The sequence below is a fragment of the Phodopus roborovskii genome, unplaced genomic scaffold (assembly GCF_943737965.1).
Source record: "Phodopus roborovskii unplaced genomic scaffold, PHOROB, whole genome shotgun sequence".
Taxonomy (NCBI): Eukaryota; Metazoa; Chordata; class Mammalia; order Rodentia; family Cricetidae; genus Phodopus; species Phodopus roborovskii.
Genome location: NW_026126188.1, coordinates 49,619 through 56,148, shown reverse-complemented (window position 1 = coordinate 56,148; position 6,530 = coordinate 49,619).

The following is a 6,530-nucleotide window of genomic DNA, read 5'->3' as shown; positions in this document are numbered from 1 at the left end:
GGATCCACTGCTTACAGGACAAAAGGACTGCAGATAAGTACAGCTATTCTGAGGATGGAATTTTCTCCCTGGTCTTGCTGTCCTTCTTGATCACTAAAGGTAAGGAACTAAGAGTTCCAATTAAATATATACGTTTTAACTTCTGTTCCCACTTTGAACATGTCTCAGCCGATTTGTGCTTCTGGCAGATGATAATCAGTTGCTGAGTAAAGCCTGCTCCTCAATATTGCTCTCCCTGGACTTATGGTGAACCAGTGCAGCCCATGTGAATCTTCAACATTGTCAACAAACCAATGCCTGTGATAAGTCTTCCATTTCCTGAATCCCCCTTCCTTTTGTTGGTATTGTCTAGCATTTTAGCCTACTTGCAGCTAAGAAAACACAGCAAAATTAAGCATGAAGTAATACAGGCATATCACTGACACAATAGTGTTTTGATTTTCAAATAGCTGTCACCTGGAGTTCTATAGCCTATAAAGCCTCCTTGAGCAGCTTATTACTTCTATGTCTACCAGTTTCCTCAACCTCCATGGAAGTAACTTCTGACTGCAAAAGCAAAAGGTTTCTATTGCTAAAAATCAAGCCAGCTGGTACCTCCCTCTATCGGAAATGTAAGGTAGTGGCCTAAAATATTGAAGTGTTTTTAAAAGGATAAACAGACAGGGAGGCTTGAGACCATTAGTTTCAGTAGACAAGGTTTCCAAAATACAGGCAGTTCATAGAGTACAAATTTAATTTACAAGGTCATCATGGATCTAAGTTAATAGTATCTGCCATTTGTTTATGCAGGATTGATAAGCACACCTGAAAGGTTGGGCGATTTTCTTCTTCCCCTGAGAACAGGTTGTGGGCTCTGTAATCTAATCATGGATTTATCTACTGGCAGAAATTCTTGTTCTCTTTATTCTTCCAATGAGCCCTAATTGTATACATTTTGGTTATTAATTTTTCCATCACATTCCCTCTTTGCTATGGACATGAGAGGCCCAATTTTTGGGCCTCCAATAGGCAAAAGTCTTCTGGTGATTTTTGGCCTAAAGGTTAGTCATCTTGTCCCCTATGTATAGGAGTTACCTTTTGATATATTATCTCAACAAGGGAAAAAGCTTATACATTTTTCTTCTGTCAAGAGAGATCCACGTACAGACTGGTCAGAGGTACATTAGGCCTGATGAAAAGTCCTTCACATTTACACTTAGATGACAACCAAAATAAATCATAAAACCTTGAGCTTTTGTCTAAACAGCTGGGAGTCACTGCTCAATAGCTTAAGAGAACTTAATTAAATGTTAAGCTCTGCATTTTTATATTGTAAATTATTTTTCTATCTTTAAGACTTATATGTCTTGGGCTAGAGAGATGGATCAGAGATTAAGAGTATTTGCTGCTCTTCTAGAAGTCCTGAGTTCAATTCACAGCAACTACTTTGTGTCTCACAAGCATCTATAATGAGATCTGGTACCCTCTATGGGCATGCAGACATGTATGCAAGCAGAACACTTTATGCATAATTAATAAATGTTCAAAAAAGACATATGTCTTCATATTTTTAGATCCTTTTTAGGAGCCATGTTAAGGGTGCCTTTACTGCCAAGCTCACAAAGTTTTGGTTAGCCAAGACATCAATAGTATCAGAGACCTGAGAAGGATAAATTTTATTTAACTTTTGAATCTACTTAAAAAAATGACAGGGACCATTCATTATATTACTAGCCATAATCAATTGTTTATGGCATTCAGGGGAGAAATTTTTCACCAAGTACATACTGTGAGAGGGTTTATTTATTTATTCTTTTTTGTTTTTTTTTTTGTTTGTTTGTTTTTTGTTTTTTCTCTGTGTAACTTTGACTTGGAAATGTCTCACCTTATTTTGTCTAGGCAAAGATGGTGCAGACAATTTTCCAGTACCCTGTAGCCTCTACAGAGATTGAACTGGGTCCTGTCTTGCAGCAGGCATTGTATTTGAACATCTTGCTCTCTGTTCAGTGTCATCACAATCTATGCTGCCCCATAGTCATCTTTAGAGAACTTGGGTCATTGTTAGGTTCTCTGAATATTTGCCTGATAGTATTACAGCTTTTTAGTTAACATTTAAATGCCTTATTATACAGATCTTTGTAGTATTCAAAGTCTGTCTAGGTAGATCTGAATAGACAACTTGGCTTTCAGTTACTTGTTTTAATCTTAATTATTTAGAACATGTATAGGAGACAGAGTGATGTTTATTACTGTTATTAATCATTAATACTTAGTTTGACTATATCCAACAGTTAATCTATAAGATGGCTGGTAACTTGTGTTTCTTAACATTTATAATAGGTTACCAGCTTTTATAAAAGTAGAACTTTGCATTGTCAGTTTTAGCTTTAAAAATACTGATTTTAATTTGAAACTCCTTGTAGGGAAACATAAAACAACTTTGTGACTCAGTTTATCTAAATAACTTACGTTTCCAAATTTAGCAAATGCAAGGATGGATTGCCTTCTGTAACATAAAAAATGAGCATCTCAACTTTTGGTTAGTATATGCACTTTATGCTGTGATCTTAACTTTTAGCCCTTTGATTTAACTATAAACATTAACAATGTAATAGAAGCACAAATACAATGTAACTTTCTGAATTTAAACATTTAAAAACTGTCTTATAAAACAATAAAATATCGTGTAATTTATTTTTGTAATATCAAATTTAAGCACCCTTTATGTCTTTAAACCCATTATGACATTGGTGACTGTTAAATTTATGTTAATTACCAGTGTTACTAATTGTAACAGTTTAACTAGTTTCAATTTTTAACAGCTTTAGACATAAAACAGTATTAGTGTCGTCTACATTAAAAGGGCATCTGATTTTCTGATAATCTGAATTTAATGACCAGTGCTCAGAGATAAATTTTGAGCTGAGAGCTGTTAGCATTGGACAGCAAAAATGTTTAAACCATTTTTGTTTAAGCTCTATTCTTGCTATAAACAGGTTTCTAACAGGAAACACGAATAGAAATTTTTGACAAGTACATATATTTTTCTGGAGAGAAATAAATGGCACTTTTAAACAGTCAACCTGGTTTCGTCAAAATTACTAATCTTGAATTTATGTTTGTAGATACGAGAGACCACAGCCAACAGTTTACATCTTCCTCTGACCTATTTACTACTTTTCTTTGAACCTCTGTATCTTTTAACATTACCTGTAGTCTCTTTTTCTGATTTCCTCAGACATCCCTAGTGTAGATAAATCTCTCCTTTTCTGTTTTTCTTTTTCCTTTTTCATATCACTGAGACTTACTCAGAGGTGCATGCCTGAAATGAAAACTTATTTATTTATTTAATTCCTGACTCTACCTTCTTGCTATGGTGATTTCCCCTGAAATTCTCTGCACACTCTGCTCTCTTAACTGTTGCCTCCTTTTACAGATTATGTGGGGTACACCAGCTCTCCTTTTATGTTATCTTTCATTATTATAATTTTATTTTTATCTCCTTTCTACTCTTCTGCATCTTGCCAATCCTTTTTCCTGTTCTACCTTTTATTGCCTAGAGAAGTGGTATCATACTTGTAACACCTGAAGTTCCTTCTGATGTTCTCTGTGCTACTTTGATGAATTGTGTTGACCTATAAATCTCCAGGCCCATTTGAATTGTCTACTACACCACTGTTAGCTTATTTTGTTTTCTTTGCTTCAGACTGATTGTACCAAGTCTGCACATAGCCATCACATCTATTTACCATATATTTTGTTAGTTGTATTTTCTTAGTTTACATAAAAACGTTTACCATATTTTTTCTCCCAAAACCACCTTATCCTCCACCTCACCCTCTCAACCCCCCCCACCTTCATGCTTCTTTGTGGTCCCTCCAGTCACAGTCACTGCTACCTGAGGAGAGGAGGGAAGGGCCAGGGGCAGCTTCAGTCATACACCCCCCAAAGATCAGAATTCCTCTTCTTTCTGAATGCCCACCAACTGGTCCAATGCACCTAGGCCATCAGCAACACAGCATGGCTCCTGGATGATCATGGCTTAGGACTTCTGTACCATGGGGGGCTGGGTGCTGTTTACCCTTATTTTCCCTCTTTACCACTAGCCTGGAAGTTCCTGGCCTGAGAATTTTGGTTTTTTTTTTTTTTTTTGGTGTTGTGTTTTTTTTTTTTTTGTTGTTTGTTTTTTTTTTTTTTTTTTTCTTATTTTTTTTACATGTCGATGCCAGTTCCCTCTCCACACCTCCCTCCATCCCTCCCACTTACACTCTCTGCCCCCTCACATGCACTCTGACCACCCTGCCCTCCCATCCCACCACCCCAATTCCACATGTACAGCCATGCCATCCAGGTGGGGTCATGTAGGTCTGTTATGTCATTTGAAGTAGGGACTAGCACTTCTCTCCTGTATCTAGGTTAAGGCAGTATCCCTCCATGGTGAATGTGTCTGCAAGGTTCTTTTGTGCACCAGGAATACATGCTGTTTCCACTGTCTGAGGTCCTTAGTACTGCTCAGTCCTTCTGGCTGAGACCCATATTCAGGGAAGCCTGAGTCAGTCCCATGCTGGATTGCCAGCTATCAGCTTGGGGCCTGTTAGCTCCTCCTTCTTCAGGTCAGCTGTCTCTATGTTTCTGCCACTTGGTCTTGTCTGCTCCATCTGCGTCTGTGTCCTAGTTCGAATCAGTGTTTAGGTATGGGTGTTGCTTTCTCTTTCCAACAGGTACTAGATGAGGGCTCCATGATGATGGATAAGTTAGTTGTTGATCTCACTATCCAGAAAGTGCATTTATTGTAGCCTTTATACGTTTGCTCGAATTGTTAGTTGGCAACAGACTTGTAGGTCTCTAGACCTTTCTTTGGGTAGTTTTCTCTTGAAACAATAATGTCTCACTCTTTTTGTTCTCTCTCACTCTCTCTGTCTCTCTTTCTCACTCACACTGAGTCTCTCTCTTCTGTCTTCTATTCTTACCCTGAGTCAATCTTTTTAGTCACACATTCTTTCCTCTCATCCCCTACGCTTTTTCCTAGTTCTCAACCTATTCAACCCCCACCTGCCATGTGTTCTGTGGGACTTGTCCCTTACACCTTCTGTGAGGAACTTTATATGAATCTCTCAGAATACACTTTGTATCCTAGTTCCTCTGGTGTTGTGAATTATAAGCTGGAGATCCTTTGATCTAGGTGTAAAATTCAATTATGAGTTAGTGCATAGTATGTTCCTCCTTTTGTGACTGGGTTACCTCGTTCAGGATGGTTTCTTCAAGTGCCAACCACTTGCCTGCGAATTTCAAGATTCCATTATTTTATTCTGCAGTGTAGTATTCCATTGTATAGATGTGCCATATCTTCTTTATCCATTCTTCAATTGAAGGGCATCTGGTTACTTCCATGTCCTTGCTATTACAAAGAATGCTACTATGAACATAGTTGAGCACATGTCTTTGTTGCATGGATGTGAGTCATTTGGGTATATGCCTAAGAGGGGGTTTGCTGGGTCTTGTGGTAACCTAATTCCCATTTTCCTGATGAACCAACATACTGATCTCCAAAATGGCTGTATGTGTTTGCACGCCCACCAGCAGTGGAGGAGTGTTCCCCATTCTCCACATACTTAACAGCAGGAGTTGTCATTGGTGTTTCTAATTTTAGCCCTTCTGGCTGGAATAAGATGGTATATCAAAGTTGTTTTGATTTGCCTTTCCCTGATAGCTAAGGATGTTGAACACTTTCTTAAGTGTCTGTCAGCTTTTTTGATTTCTTCTATTGAGAATTATTTTTCAGTTCTATGCCCCATTTTTTAATGGGGTTATTTGGTGTTTTGTTGACTAGTTTTTTGAGTTCTTTGTATATTTTGGAGATCTGCCCTTTGTGTGATGTAGTATTGGTTAAAATCTTTTCCCAGTCTGTGGGATGCCTTTTGGTCTTGTCCACTGTGTCCTTTGCATTACAGAAGCTTCTAGTGTGAAGAGGTCCCATTCGTTAATTGTTGATCTCAGTGTCTATGCTCCTTGAATTATGTTCAGGAAGCGGTCTCCTATAACAATTTGTTCAAGGGTACCTCCTATTTTCTTTTCTAAGACATTCAGTTTGGGTGGATTGATGTTGAGGTCTTTGATCTATTTGGATTTGAGTTTTGTGCTTGGGGATAGACATGGGTTTATCTGCGGTCCTTTACACACCCTCATCCAATTGAGCCAGCACCATTTGTTGAAGATGCTTTCCTTGCCCCATTGTATTCTTTTAGCCATTTTGTTTAATGTCAGGTGTTTATAGTTGTGTGGGTTTGTGTCAGGATTTTCAGTTCGATTCCATTGGTCTACCTTTCCTTTTTGTGCCAATTCCAGGCTGTTTTCAGGCATATAGCTCTGTACTAGAGCTTAATGTCACTGATGGTGATGTCTCCTGAAGTTCTTTTATTTTAAAGGGCTGTTTTGGCTATATCAGGCCTTTTGTTTTTCCATATAATGTTGATTATTATCCTTTCAAGGTCCGTGAAGAATTGTGGTGGGATTTCAATAGGGATTGCATTGAATCTCTAGATTTTTTTTTT